Below are 12,403 nucleotides of genomic sequence, written 5' to 3'. Positions count from 1 at the left end.
CATCGAAATCTCATTCTTACCCTGGCCTGTCCACCTTTCCCCTCCAGCTGCTGGATTATTATCTCTGTCCGCTTGTGCGTGGTCCAGTGTTTCCCTGCGCATGTGCGCGAGCCTGAGTGCACGGGGGCCGCAGCCGTTTACATAGAAGAACCGAAAATACACACTGTTTTCTTTACCTTTTCGAACACGAAAATTCATCCTGGAGATGTTTCCAAGTCAGTAGTTGGTAAGGATGTTCCTTATTCTCTCTTGCAGATGCACAGTTTCCTATTGTCCACATATCCCATGACTTACCCAACCAGCCCCTACTGCTGCGTGCTTCTGTTCCAATCTTCTGATCTTACAAAAATCCTGCAAGGGATATCCTTGCACAACTGTTGTTTCATATTAGTACAAATAATGTATGCATGTATAGATGTTATTTGTGATATCTATATCAAACTATATCTATACTGGAATTCCTGGAAATGAGATTTTTGGGTCAAGAGTAAGTGTATCTGAAATTCTGGTAGATGTTTCCAGAAAATCCTTCCTGGTGGTTATTCCATTTCCTACTTCTACAAGCGGTGTTTGAAAGTGTCTGCTTCCCCAGAGCCTCTCCTGCAGTGTGCTAGAGGACTTTTGGATTCTGCTAATCTGATAGTTGAGGAATTGTTATCTTGGTGGAATATTAATTTGTATTTTTGCCAGTGAAGATTGGCAATTTCTCATATGTTTAGTGAAAATTTTTTTCCCGTGACCTATCCATTCATATCCTTTGCCCACATTCATATAAAGTTGATCTTTTCCTTTATTTCTATAAATTTACATATATGTGAATATATATACATAGAGAGAGAGAGAGAATGTAAGTATTTATTCTGTACTGTGAGTCACAAATGTCTTTCTTACTTTGTCATTTGTATTTTGATTTTGCTGTTGGTATATTTCTAACCTGCAAAAGTACTTGTTTTTGTGTTTACTTTTAACTGTCAGCCTTTCTGGATTCTGAATCATCATTAGAAAGGTCTTCCCAAGGATAAAATAAAACTCACCTACTGTTTTCTAATGTGTTTATTATTTCATGTTTTTACATTTAAATCTGTGGTCCATGTGGATCTCTCTGCTTATCCTGATACATAGCAAGAGTATGGAATATGCTTTACTTTTTTCCAACTTGATTCCCAGTTTTTCCAACACTATGTATTGAAAAGACTATCTTTATGTTTGATTTGGCATGCAGTCTTCATTTCACACTAAATTCCCTTATGCATTCAAGTTTATTTCTGGACTTTCTATTCCATTCCATTAGTTTATCTTTTCATAAGCCAATCCTGCACTTTTATTTTTTTATATAATGTTTATTTTAGTTTAAGTCTGCTATACCTAACATCCAGTGTTAACGTTAGTTTCAGGAGTACAATATAGTGATTCAACAATCCCATACGTTACTCAGTGCTCATCATGATGAGTGTGTCCTCTTGAATTCCCGCCACCTTGTCCACCCACCCACCTCCCCTCTGATGGTTTGGTAACCCTCAGTTTATTCTCGGTAGTTAAGGGTCTGCTTTGGTTTGTCTCTCTTCCTTCATTGTTCAGTTGTTTTCTTTCTTAAATTCCACAAAGGAGTGAAATCACATGGTATTAGTCTTTCTGTAGCTTACTTTGCTTAGCATTATTCTCTCTAGTTCCATCCATGTCATTGTAAATGGCAAAATTTCATATTTTTAATGGATGGGTAATAGTTCCTTTTACACACACACACACGCACACACACACACAATGTCTCCGTTATTCACCTACCAATGGACATATGAGTTGCTTCCATATTTCAGCTATTATAAATAATGGTGCTCTAAACATCAGTGTGTGTATATATTTTCAAATTCGTGTTTTCATTTGCTTTGGGTAAACACCTAGTAGTGTGATTACTGAATCATATGGAAGTTCTATTTTTAACATTTGAGGAACCTCCATACTCTTTTCCACAGTGGCTGCATCATCTTGCATTCCTTCTGAAAAGGGTTCCTTTTTTTCTACAACCTCACCAACACTTGTTTGTTTTATTTTTGATCTGAGCCATTGTGACAGGTGTGAAGTGATAGGTCATTGAGGTTTTTATTTGCATTTCCCTGATGAATAGTGATGTTGAGCATCATGTATCAGCCATCTGTGTATCTTCTTTGGAGAAACGTCTGTTCATGTCTTCTGCCCATTTTTAATAGGATTATTCATGTGCATGCGTGCATGTGTGTGTGTGTGTGTGTGTGTGCGCGCGCACACATGTGTTGAGTTGTATAACTTCTTCATATATTTTGGATACTAACCCTTTATCAGATATGTGATTTGCAAATACTTTCTCCCATTCACTACATTGTCCTTCAGTTTTTTTTTTTTCTTTATGAGTTTGTTTATTTGACAGAGTGAGGAGAGAGAGAGTGAGGGAGAGAGAGCATGAGCCCGAGGGAGAGGGAGAAGAGACACCTTGCTAAGCAGGGAGCCCTATGCAGGGGTCAAATCAGGAACCCTGTGAACATAACCTGAGCTGAAGGTGCCGCTTAATCGGCTAAGCAACCCAGGTGCCCCAAATGTCTTTTAGCTTTGGTGATGGTTTCCTTTGCTGTGCAGAAGCTGTTTATTTTGATGTAGTCCTAATAGTTTAGGTTTGCTTCTGTTTCCCTTGCCCCAGGAGACATGCCTAGAAAAAATGTTGCTATTGCCAATGTCAGAGAAATTACTGCCTGTTCTCTTCTATTATTTTTAGGTTTTGATTCTCACATTGAGGTCCATAATCTGTTTTGAGTTAACTTTTGTGTGTCCTGTAATAAAGCGGTCCAATTTCCCTCTTTTGCATGCAGCTGTCCAGTTTTTCCAGCACCATTTATTGAAGAGCTGTCTTTAACCCATTGTATGCTCTTGCCTCCTTTATTAAAGATTAATTGACCATCTAATTGCAGGTTTATTTCTGAGCTCTCTATTCTGTTCTATTGATCAATGTGTCTTTTTGTTTTGGTACCATGCTGTTTTGATTGCTACAGCTTTGTAATATGACTAGAAATTTTGGATTGTGATACCTCCAGTTTTGGTTTGGTTTGGTTTGGTTTGGTTTCATTTGGTTTGGTTTCAAGATCTCTGTGGCTATTTGGGGTCTTTTGTGGTTCCATATAAATTTTAATTGTTCTAGTTCTGTGAAAAATGCTATTGGCATTTTGATAGGAATTACATTAAATCCGTAGTTTGTTTTGGGTAGTATGGACATCTTAACAATATTTGTTCTGCCATAGGTTGCCTGGCTGACTCAGTCAGTAGAACATGCAACTTCCTTGATCTCAGGGTTCAAGCCACACATTAGGTGTAGAGATCACTTAAAAAAACTTAAAAAAAAAAAAAAACCAATACTTGTTCTTCTAACCCATGAGTGTGAATGTCCTTCCATCTCCAAATCCTTTATAGATGTTTTATAGTTTTCAGAGTACAAGTCTTTCACCTGTTTGGTTAAGTTTATTCCTGGATACTTTATTACTTTTGGTGCAATTGCAATAGGATTGTTTTCTTAATTTCTGTTGCTACTGCTTCATTATTAGTTTATAGAAATGCCATGGATTTCTGAACATTACTTTTATATCCTGCAAACTGATTGAATTCATTTATCAGTTCTAATAGTTTTTCAGTGGAGTTTTTAGGGTTTTCCACATACAGTATCATGTCATCTACAAATAATGAAAGTTTTACTTCTTCCTTACCAATTTGGATGATTTTCATTCCTTTCTCTTGTCTGATTGCTGTGGCTGATATTTCTAATATTATGTTGAATAAAAGTGGTGAGAGTGGACATCCTTGTCTTATTCCTGATCTCTGGGGGAAAGTTCTCAGTTTTTCACCATTAGGTATAATATTAACTGTGGGTTTTTCATATATGGCTTTTATTATGTTGAGTTATGTTCCCCTTAAAAATACTTTGTTGAGGGTTTTTATCATGAATGGGTGTTGTCCTTTGTCAAATGGTTTTTGTGCATCTATTGAAATGATCATATGGTTTTTATCCTTTCTCTTGTTAATGTGATGTATCATGTTGATTGATTTGTGAATATTGAACCACCTTTGCATCCTGGGAATAAATCCCACTTGATCATGGCGAATGACTTTTTTAAGGTATTGTGAGATTCAGTTTGCTAATATTGAAGATTTTTACAACTATGTTCATCAGAGATATTGGCCCATACTTCCCTTTTTTGTAGTGTCTTTATCTGACTTTGGTGTCAGGGTAATGCTGACCTCATAGAATGAATTTGGAAACTTTCTTTCCTCTTCCATTTTTTGGAATAGTTTAAGAAGAAAATTAAAAAAAATATATATGTACTCCATGCCCACCATGGGGCTTGAACTCACAACCTTGAAATTATACTCTACTAACTGAGCCATCCAGGCACCCCTAACTCTTCTTTAAACATTTGATAGTATTCTCCCGTGATGCTGTCTGGTCCTGGACTTTTGTCAAGAGTTTTTTGATGGATGATTCAATTTTATTGCTGGCAATTGGTCTGTTCAAACTTTCTACTTCTTCCTGATTCAGTTTGAAATGATACATGTTTCTAGGAATTTATCCATTTCTTCTAGGTTGTCCAATTTGTTGGTGTATAATTTTTATACTATTCTCTTATAATCCTTTGTATTTCTGTGGTGTCACTTGTTATTTCTCTTTCATCTCTAATTTTGTTTATTTCAGCTCTCTTTCTCACAGTCTCTCTTTTTTATGAACCTGGCTAAGGGTTTATCAATTTTGTTATCTTTACAAACCAACTCCTGATTTCATTGACATCTTGTTGTTGTTTAGTTTCTATCTCATTTATTTCTACTTTAACCTACATTATTTCCTTCCTTCTACTGGTTTGGGGTTTTGTTCATTCTTCTTTTTCTTGTTCCTTTAGGTGTAAGCTTAAATTGTCCATTCAATGTTTTTCTTGCTTCTTCACATAGGCCTGTATTGCTATAAACTTCCCTTTTAGAACAGATTTTTGCTGCGTCCCAAAGCATTTGGACTGTTGTGTTTTCATTTTCATTTGTGTGCCGGTATGTTATTTCCTCTCTGATTCCTCAGTTGACCATTCATTGCTTGGTAGCATATTGTTTCACCTCTTTGTTTTTGTGCTTTTTACAGATTTTTTACTATGGCTGATTTCTGATTTCATAGCATTATGGCCAGAAAAGATGCACAGTATGACTTTGAACTTCTTTAATTTGTTGAGACTTATTTTGTGGCCCAATATGTGATCTATACTAGAGGCTATTGCATGTGTTCTTGAAAAGAATGTGCATTCTGCTCTTTGGGATGGAGTGTCCTGAATATATCTGCTAGATCCATTTGGTCCAGTGTGTCATTCAAAGCCACTATGTCCTTGTTGGTTTTCTTTTAGGACAATCGCTCCATTGATATAAGTCGGGTATTAAAGTCCCCTACTATAGTTCTGTTCCCATTGATTACTTTATCTTTGTTATTAACTGTATTATGCATTTGAGTGCTCCCAGGTTAGGTTCATAAACACAATTGTTATATCTTCTTGTTGGATTGCTCCCTTTATGATTATATAGTGTCCTTCTTTGTCTCCTGTTAGTCTTTGTTTTAAAGTCTATGTAGTGTCCTTTTTCTCTTGGTACAGTCTTTTTTTTAAGTCTATTTTGTCCAACAAAAGTACTGCTACCCCAGCTTTCTTTTCACATCCATTTGTATGAAAAATACTTCTCTATCCCTTTACTTTCAAACTTCAGGTGAGGTGTCTTTATATCTGAAATGAGTCTTTCGTAGGCAGCACATAGATGGGTTGGTTTCTTATCCATCAGTCACCCTATGTCTTTTGATTGGACCGTTTGGTCCATTTACATTCAAGGTAATTATTGATAACTATGTACATACTGCCATTTTATTACTTGTTTTGTGACTGTGTTTATAGTTCTTCTGTGTTCCTTTCTCCTCTTGCTCTCTTGTGTCACAGTCGGCTTTCCATAGTGATATACTTGGATTCCTTTATATTTTGCATTTCTATGACTGGTTTTTGACTCGTGGTTACTATTTGGTTTGTATATAACATCTTCTGCACATAGCAGTCTATATTAAGTTGGTGGTCACTTAAATTTGACTCCATTCCTTACTTTTCTGTTCTCCATGTTTTAGGTATATGGTGTCATACTCTACAATCTTTTATTTTGTGATTCCCTTGACTGATTTTTATAGATATAAAAATATGAAAGCTCCTTTAGTGCTTCCTAGGTTTTTTTCCCTACTTAAGGTCTTTCTATACTCAACCATGTAACTTGCTTTGGCCAGCGGAACCTAAGAAAAATGTCTCCTATCCTGGTACTTTAGGGGTATCTTGTACTGGGACTTTAGGGTATCTCCTCTGTGAGCTGCATGTGTGCTAGCAGTGGGGGTGATATGCATTTGCCCTTGGCACAGTTATCTGCAGTGGCTCTCTTTGCCTGTTGTGGGCAGGGTTTGGTCCTGTTAGTGAGCCAATCTGGGGCCATGCTGGGCTTCAGTTGAGTCAGAACAGGCATTTCCCAGAGATGCAGTAGCATCAAACTACAGGAATTCCCTGTTCCCTGTGCTGTCTCCTAAGGTGCTTTCACTGGTGGGTGGGGATTGTGGTCAGATTGGCCATCGGCCCCCAACCCACTGCTGGGCCCCAATCGGATGGCTGTGTGTGGTCATCTTTTCCTCTCTCCAGGACAGGAGTGACTTCGGAGTTGTGCTAGCCCCTTTCAGGGCTGCTTGTCATTACTAGGCTTGTGACACTGTTTTGGAAGGGCTGTGGCCAAGAGCATGTTGGAAGGGTGGATTCACAGAAGTTCAAGGGTGAGGGACACGGGATATTAGCAAGGTTCACAAGGGTCTGCTGGGGGGTGGGCGGAACCTAGGGTTGAAGCCTGGCTGGAGCTGGCATCTCTGCAGGGAACTCCGGGGCAGGGTACACGGATAGCGGGGTAGGTAGAAAGCATCTACTGTGCTGGTGTTTATGCTGGTGTGCACGGGAGGGAAATAGTATCTGCCAGCTCCTCTGCTCCCGAAGAAATCTCCCAAAGATTCTTGTCCCTCCAGCACATTTTCTGAGATTGGCAAACACATCTCCCTCCTATATACCCTAGGTTTTGTCAAAATGCTGCTTCTAGGTTGTATCTCTTGTGGGGCTGTTTTTTGTACTGTCTCTTTAAGGAAGGGGACTGAGTTTTCTCCTTCCTTCCTGGCTCTTCCACAGTCAAGCCATTAAGTTCTAAAGTTCCAGGTTTTGTCCTGCTGATTGTAAGAAATCACAAGAAATTTGGCCCCTCAGACGTTCAAAGCCAAATGTTGTGGGGATTCCTGTAAGAATCTGTTTCTCTCCTGCCCATGGCTCCCTCCCTCCTGCAGATGCTCCCTAAAGTCTGTTCAGCTCTGGACCACATCTGTGCCCTTTCTGCCCTCTTCAGTGCTGTCTCTTCCCTCTATTTCGCTGTGGAGTTTGTCCTGCCAGCCTTCAGGGTGTCTTCTGGGATATTTACTCATATGTGAACATTACCTAGTTGTGTCCATAGGACAAGAACGGGTTAGAACGAAGACAAGGTTCCAGATAGTCTTCCTTGGAGGCAGGGCCTGCGTCGCTCCGGTGTCTGGAATGTGCGTGTGACAGCTTCCCCCAGCCATTCTCACCTGGACCTTCTTTAGTGGTTATTTATTCTACAGAGCCATGAACTTCTTGTACCTTACAAGGAGGATATATGCTCTTTACAAAGCGTGTGTAAAGTGGGGTGGGGATGCAGGTCCCGGCAAGAACAGAAGCAGGAAAAAGGAGCAAAAAGTAGATTTTTATGGAGTCCTATATGTTTCCTTCTCACTGAGACCTTGCTGAGTTGTTTCTGTCATCATTTTCACTTGCTATCTCTTGGATTTTCCAGATGTACAATCATACCATCTACAAATATAGAGGTGGTTTTTATTTTTTTTCAATAGTTATACCTTTAATTATCTGTGGTATTGAGGGTTATTAGGGAATCAATTAGATAAGAAAAAGTATTAGTGATAATTTGGGGGATCTTTGTCTATTTTCTGACTTTAGGAGGAACATCTCCTGTGTTTCTCTGTTAGGAAAAATTCCAGGCTTAGAGTCAATATAAAATATGTATGCATATTTTATGTATAAGCATATAAAGGAAGTTTTCATCAACTCTTGGAGTACTTTTTAAAAAAATCTAGAGTTGATTTGATTTTTATCAAATTACTTTCCAACAACCATGTACATGAACACAAGCTTTTTTCCATGGATTTATTAATATGCTAAAATACTTTAATATATTTTGTGCTATTGAACCATTCTTGGGCAAGTGGTAGGGGAGGAACCCATTTGATTATGATTCATTATTCTCTTAAGGTAGTTTGTTAATATTTTATTGCCTTTCTTAGTTGATATTCAATAGTAAAATTGACTATTTTTTATAATTTATTAGGTTTTAGTATAAATGTTATAATTTATAAAAATAATCTGGAAGTTTTCATTTTTCTAAGATATGAGAAAGTTTAAATAGCATTAGAATTATTTGTTCTCTAAAGATTCCTTTGGGCAAGGCTGTACACTTGAGTGGATAAATACCATGAATTACATCTATAAAATGGGATATTATTTAGCAATTAAGAGAAATGAAGAGCTCATAAATGTTAAATCAACACTAAACCTTGAAAATATTATGTTAAATGCAAGTACCAGTCAAAAAGTACCATGAATTATATGACTCCGTTTATATGCAATATCTAGAATAGACAAATTTATAGAGACAGAAAGTAGATTAGTGGCTGCTTAGGGCTAGAGAAGGAGTACTGGGTGAAAGAGAGGAGTGACCGTTAACAGACCAGACAATGGTACTTTTGAGGGGTGGAATACGTATTTGCAACATATATAAGCAAAAACTAGTTTATAACCATTTCTTTAGGATTTTCCTCAATTCTAACACACCATTTTAATATTATCTCAAAGTATTAAACCTTAGTATTCTCAGCTATACTTATGCTACTACAACCTAATTTATTTATTTCCATGGAAATTGAGTTCTGTAGAATTTTCAGATCTGCTGGGTTGAGTTTTGGTTGATTAGGCTTTCCTGGAAAATTATCCATTTCATCCAGGTTTATTTATTTTCAGAGAGTTGTGCAAAGTAACTTCTTGATTTCCTTTGTTTCTGTGATTATTTCTGTCTTCCTATATCTTATTTTTTTTTGAACTTTTGATCTGTTTTGGATTAGAAAGTACATTAAAGTGTCCTATTTTTAGTGTGTTTCTGTTTCTCATTGTATATTCTAGCATTTTTACCTCATAGAGTTATTGCTACGTTATTTGGTACGTAAGTATTCACATCTTATCTTCCTTGTGAATTTTTACCTTTAGCACTGAAGCTTTTTAAATTGCTTTTTGGTTTGAATCCTATATTCACTAATATAAAACCAGGGCCCGTGCTTTCTTTGTATTCATGTTTGCTCATCCTTTCATGCTTATCTTTACTGAATGGCATTGCCTGAGGAGTATCTCTTATTTACAACATAGGGCTGAGTTTTGCTTTGCAATAACAGTATGACTTCTCTAATGCACACAAGGGGATAGGGAGTCTACCCCTTTTATACCTTTTTTTTTTTTTTAAATCCTTCTCCACTCTCAGGGAGAAGGTATAAAATACTGTGGCCATTTGGACAGGGACTAGGTCCACTCCAGACAATGATGTGGACTGTCTGTGAGGGAGCTGAGAGGGAGTGGAGAAGAGCTATACACCTGCAGGCAGATCCCTCACCTGAGACCCTTTTCCAAGGCTTACTTAAGAATCTGTGCATACAAGTACTAGAAGACAAAGCGAGCATTTTAGCATGCACTCCCCATAGTACATCAGTGGCTGCTCAGTAGTAGCCCCAGAAGCAGGGACAGCCAACACAGAGGACTGCAATTTTCCACAATCAAAGGAAGAAACATTTTTCTCTCTCCTTTCCCCTGCTATTTTTGCCCCAAACACAGAAGGGCTAGAAAGAGGATGAGGAGGTCTGTGGGAGCCAGACCCTTGTCTGTCCTCACTCTAAGCTGACAGAGCCGTGTTTTAGCCCAAGTTAAGGGAGGATAGGAGAAGAACTGTCCATCAGAATTTTTGTATTTCTGATCATTGGAAATGGCTGAATGGCTGTAGAATTAGGTCAAGAGCATTAAAGGAACCCCTTCACAACAGAAAAGAGGAATTTAACAGCACAGAGAGGACACAGAGGAACACAAGAAGTAGACATGGAAGATGCAGGAGAGAAGGTGGCAAACCAACGGAGCCAGGCCCTGAAGGAAGCTAAACGAGTTGGAGGCAACGGAGTCTGGGCTTGAACAGGAGAAGACAAATTTCATCCTCCAACATCGGAGGAAAAGCTTTTAAGAAATGGTATGAACACAGGTGATCATGAACACAAGAGTCTGGAAAGCTGATAACCTCAATTTTCTTAATGAAGTAGGAAGTGAGGATGTCTGGTGAGAATGAGGACAGCTTGAATAATGAAGAAGATTTAGAATGTTCTTTGGAATACTAATGTCAAAATTGATCTAAGTTGGATAAAGAAAAATAAATTACTTTTTTTCTCTACTAACAACAAGTTTTAAAAGGGGGAAAAAAAACCCCAGAGGATCATCTTTAAAAAAAAAAAAAAAAAACAATAAAATGTTATGTAAAGACCTCAATGTTTTTAGATAGATATACTACTAAAATACATGAATTCTCCCAAAATTAAGCAAATGTAATACAATCCTAATTTAAATTTGAGTAATATTTGGGAGGAATTGGATAAAGTGATCTTAAAGTTTATATGAGATAATAAATGTAAATAAGACTAGTGAGGAATGACTTGCCTTACAAAATTAAAGCATATCACAACCTGCTTATAATGGCTTTGGTTTTGGCTTAGAAAGAGGCAAGTCAGAGGATAGAATAGAGAAAGCTCAGAAATAGATCCCAGTACATGTGGCTATTTGATATATAACAAAAATGGTATCTTAGTTAAAAGTGGAAAGATGGGTTATTTTTAAAATGGTGCTGACCTAACAGCCTGTTCGTCTGGAAAAGAGTACTTCAAAGTAAATTCCAGATTGATTAAAGAAAAGGAGGAAGAAATAATAGCCTTCATATGCACAGAAATATCCCTCAAGTTGTTGATTACCTGAGATAGGGCTGAGAAACTATAAAAAAAAAGATACACATAATTTATAATTTTAATCCATCTGCAGAGGATCAAATGTCAACCTAAAAGAATATTGCACTTCAATAAAAATTTAACTTTGAAAGAGGAAATAATAACTTAGGGGAAATTATCTGAAATACATGATATAGATATATCTAAACTATATAAAAAGTGCTTACAAATGGATAAAAACCTAAATAGCCAAAAAGAAAAAAATGGACAAATGAGATTTGGACAAAGCAAATTTAGGAGGCCAATAAGCATGAACTTGTGCTCAGCCTTGCTGGGTGTTTGGGAAATGCACATAAAACCAGCATGATACATCACCACATAGCCATTAGATCAGCCATTAGATTAGCTTTAAATCAGCCAAAATAAAAAGTGGGAATAGTTCTCACTGAAGAGATTTGGGGAGAAGGATATTCTCGTGCATGTGGAAATGCCAACTGTTTCAGCCTTTTTGAAAAGAAATATGGATTAAAATCCACCACATGGAAGAACAAGTAACTGCTGAATGAGATACCCATATAATTCTATGTGTTGTAAGATTGCTTGTACTAGTCAAAGACTGAAAATAACATTGGCCCTCAGGAAGCCAATGACTATGCACATTATGGCCCCCACACCCTGTAGTATTACACAGCCATTGAATGAAGTAAATTAAACTCTTAAGAAGCACACCCCAAGGGGTGCCTGGGTGGCTCAGTGGGTGAAGCCTCTACCTTCAGCTCAGGTCATGATCTTAGGGTCCTGGGATCAGGCCCCACATTGGGCTCTCTGCTCAGCGGGGAACCCCTCTCTCTCTGCCTGCCTCTCTGCCTACTTGTGATCTCTGCCAAATAAATAAAGAAAAATCTTTTTTTTTAATTTTTTAAAATTTTTTATAAACATACATTTTTATCCCCAGGGGTACAGGTCTGTGAATGGCCAGGTCTACACAATTCACAGCACTTACCAAAGCACATACCCTCCCCAATGCCCACAATGCCACCCCCCTCTCCCAATCCCCCTCCTGCCAGCAACCATCAGTTTGTTTTGTGAGACTACGAGTCACCTATGGTTTGTCTCCCTCCCAATCTCATCCTGTTTCATTTATTCTTCTCCCACCCCCCAACCCCCCATGTTGCATCTCCACTTCCTCATATCAGGGAGATCCTATAATAGTTGTCTTTCTCCGATTGACTTACTTTGCTAAGCATGATACCCTCT

At 37.8% G+C, this 12,403-nt stretch overlaps 2 protein-coding genes across 5 annotated transcripts in view; one reads left to right on the top strand and one right to left on the bottom strand.

Annotated features, from left to right (window-relative positions):
- Positions 1-12,403, bottom strand: part of SLC40A1 (solute carrier family 40 member 1) — a 747,507-nt gene that overhangs the window by 529,648 nt on the left and 205,456 nt on the right. The gene's annotated exons all lie outside the window — the stretch shown is intronic.
- LOC309844194 (small membrane A-kinase anchor protein) overlaps positions 1-12,403 on the top strand; it is a 75,159-nt gene that overhangs the window by 2,419 nt on the left and 60,337 nt on the right. The window contains exon 1 of one of the 4 annotated variants that reach the window (XM_082690571.1): positions 42-226. The exons of the other annotated variants lie outside the window; for them this stretch is intronic. The gene's annotated coding sequence lies outside the window, so the exon portion shown is untranslated. Of the gene's footprint in view, positions 1-41; positions 227-12,403 lie in introns of those variants that run through there. 4 annotated transcript variants of the gene reach the window in all.

This window comes from Mustela nivalis (genome assembly GCF_964662115.1).
Source record: "Mustela nivalis genome assembly, chromosome: 11".
Taxonomy (NCBI): Eukaryota; Metazoa; Chordata; class Mammalia; order Carnivora; family Mustelidae; genus Mustela; species Mustela nivalis.
Note: the sequence above shows the minus strand (reverse complement) of the source record. Positions and strands in the feature narration are given on the sequence as shown.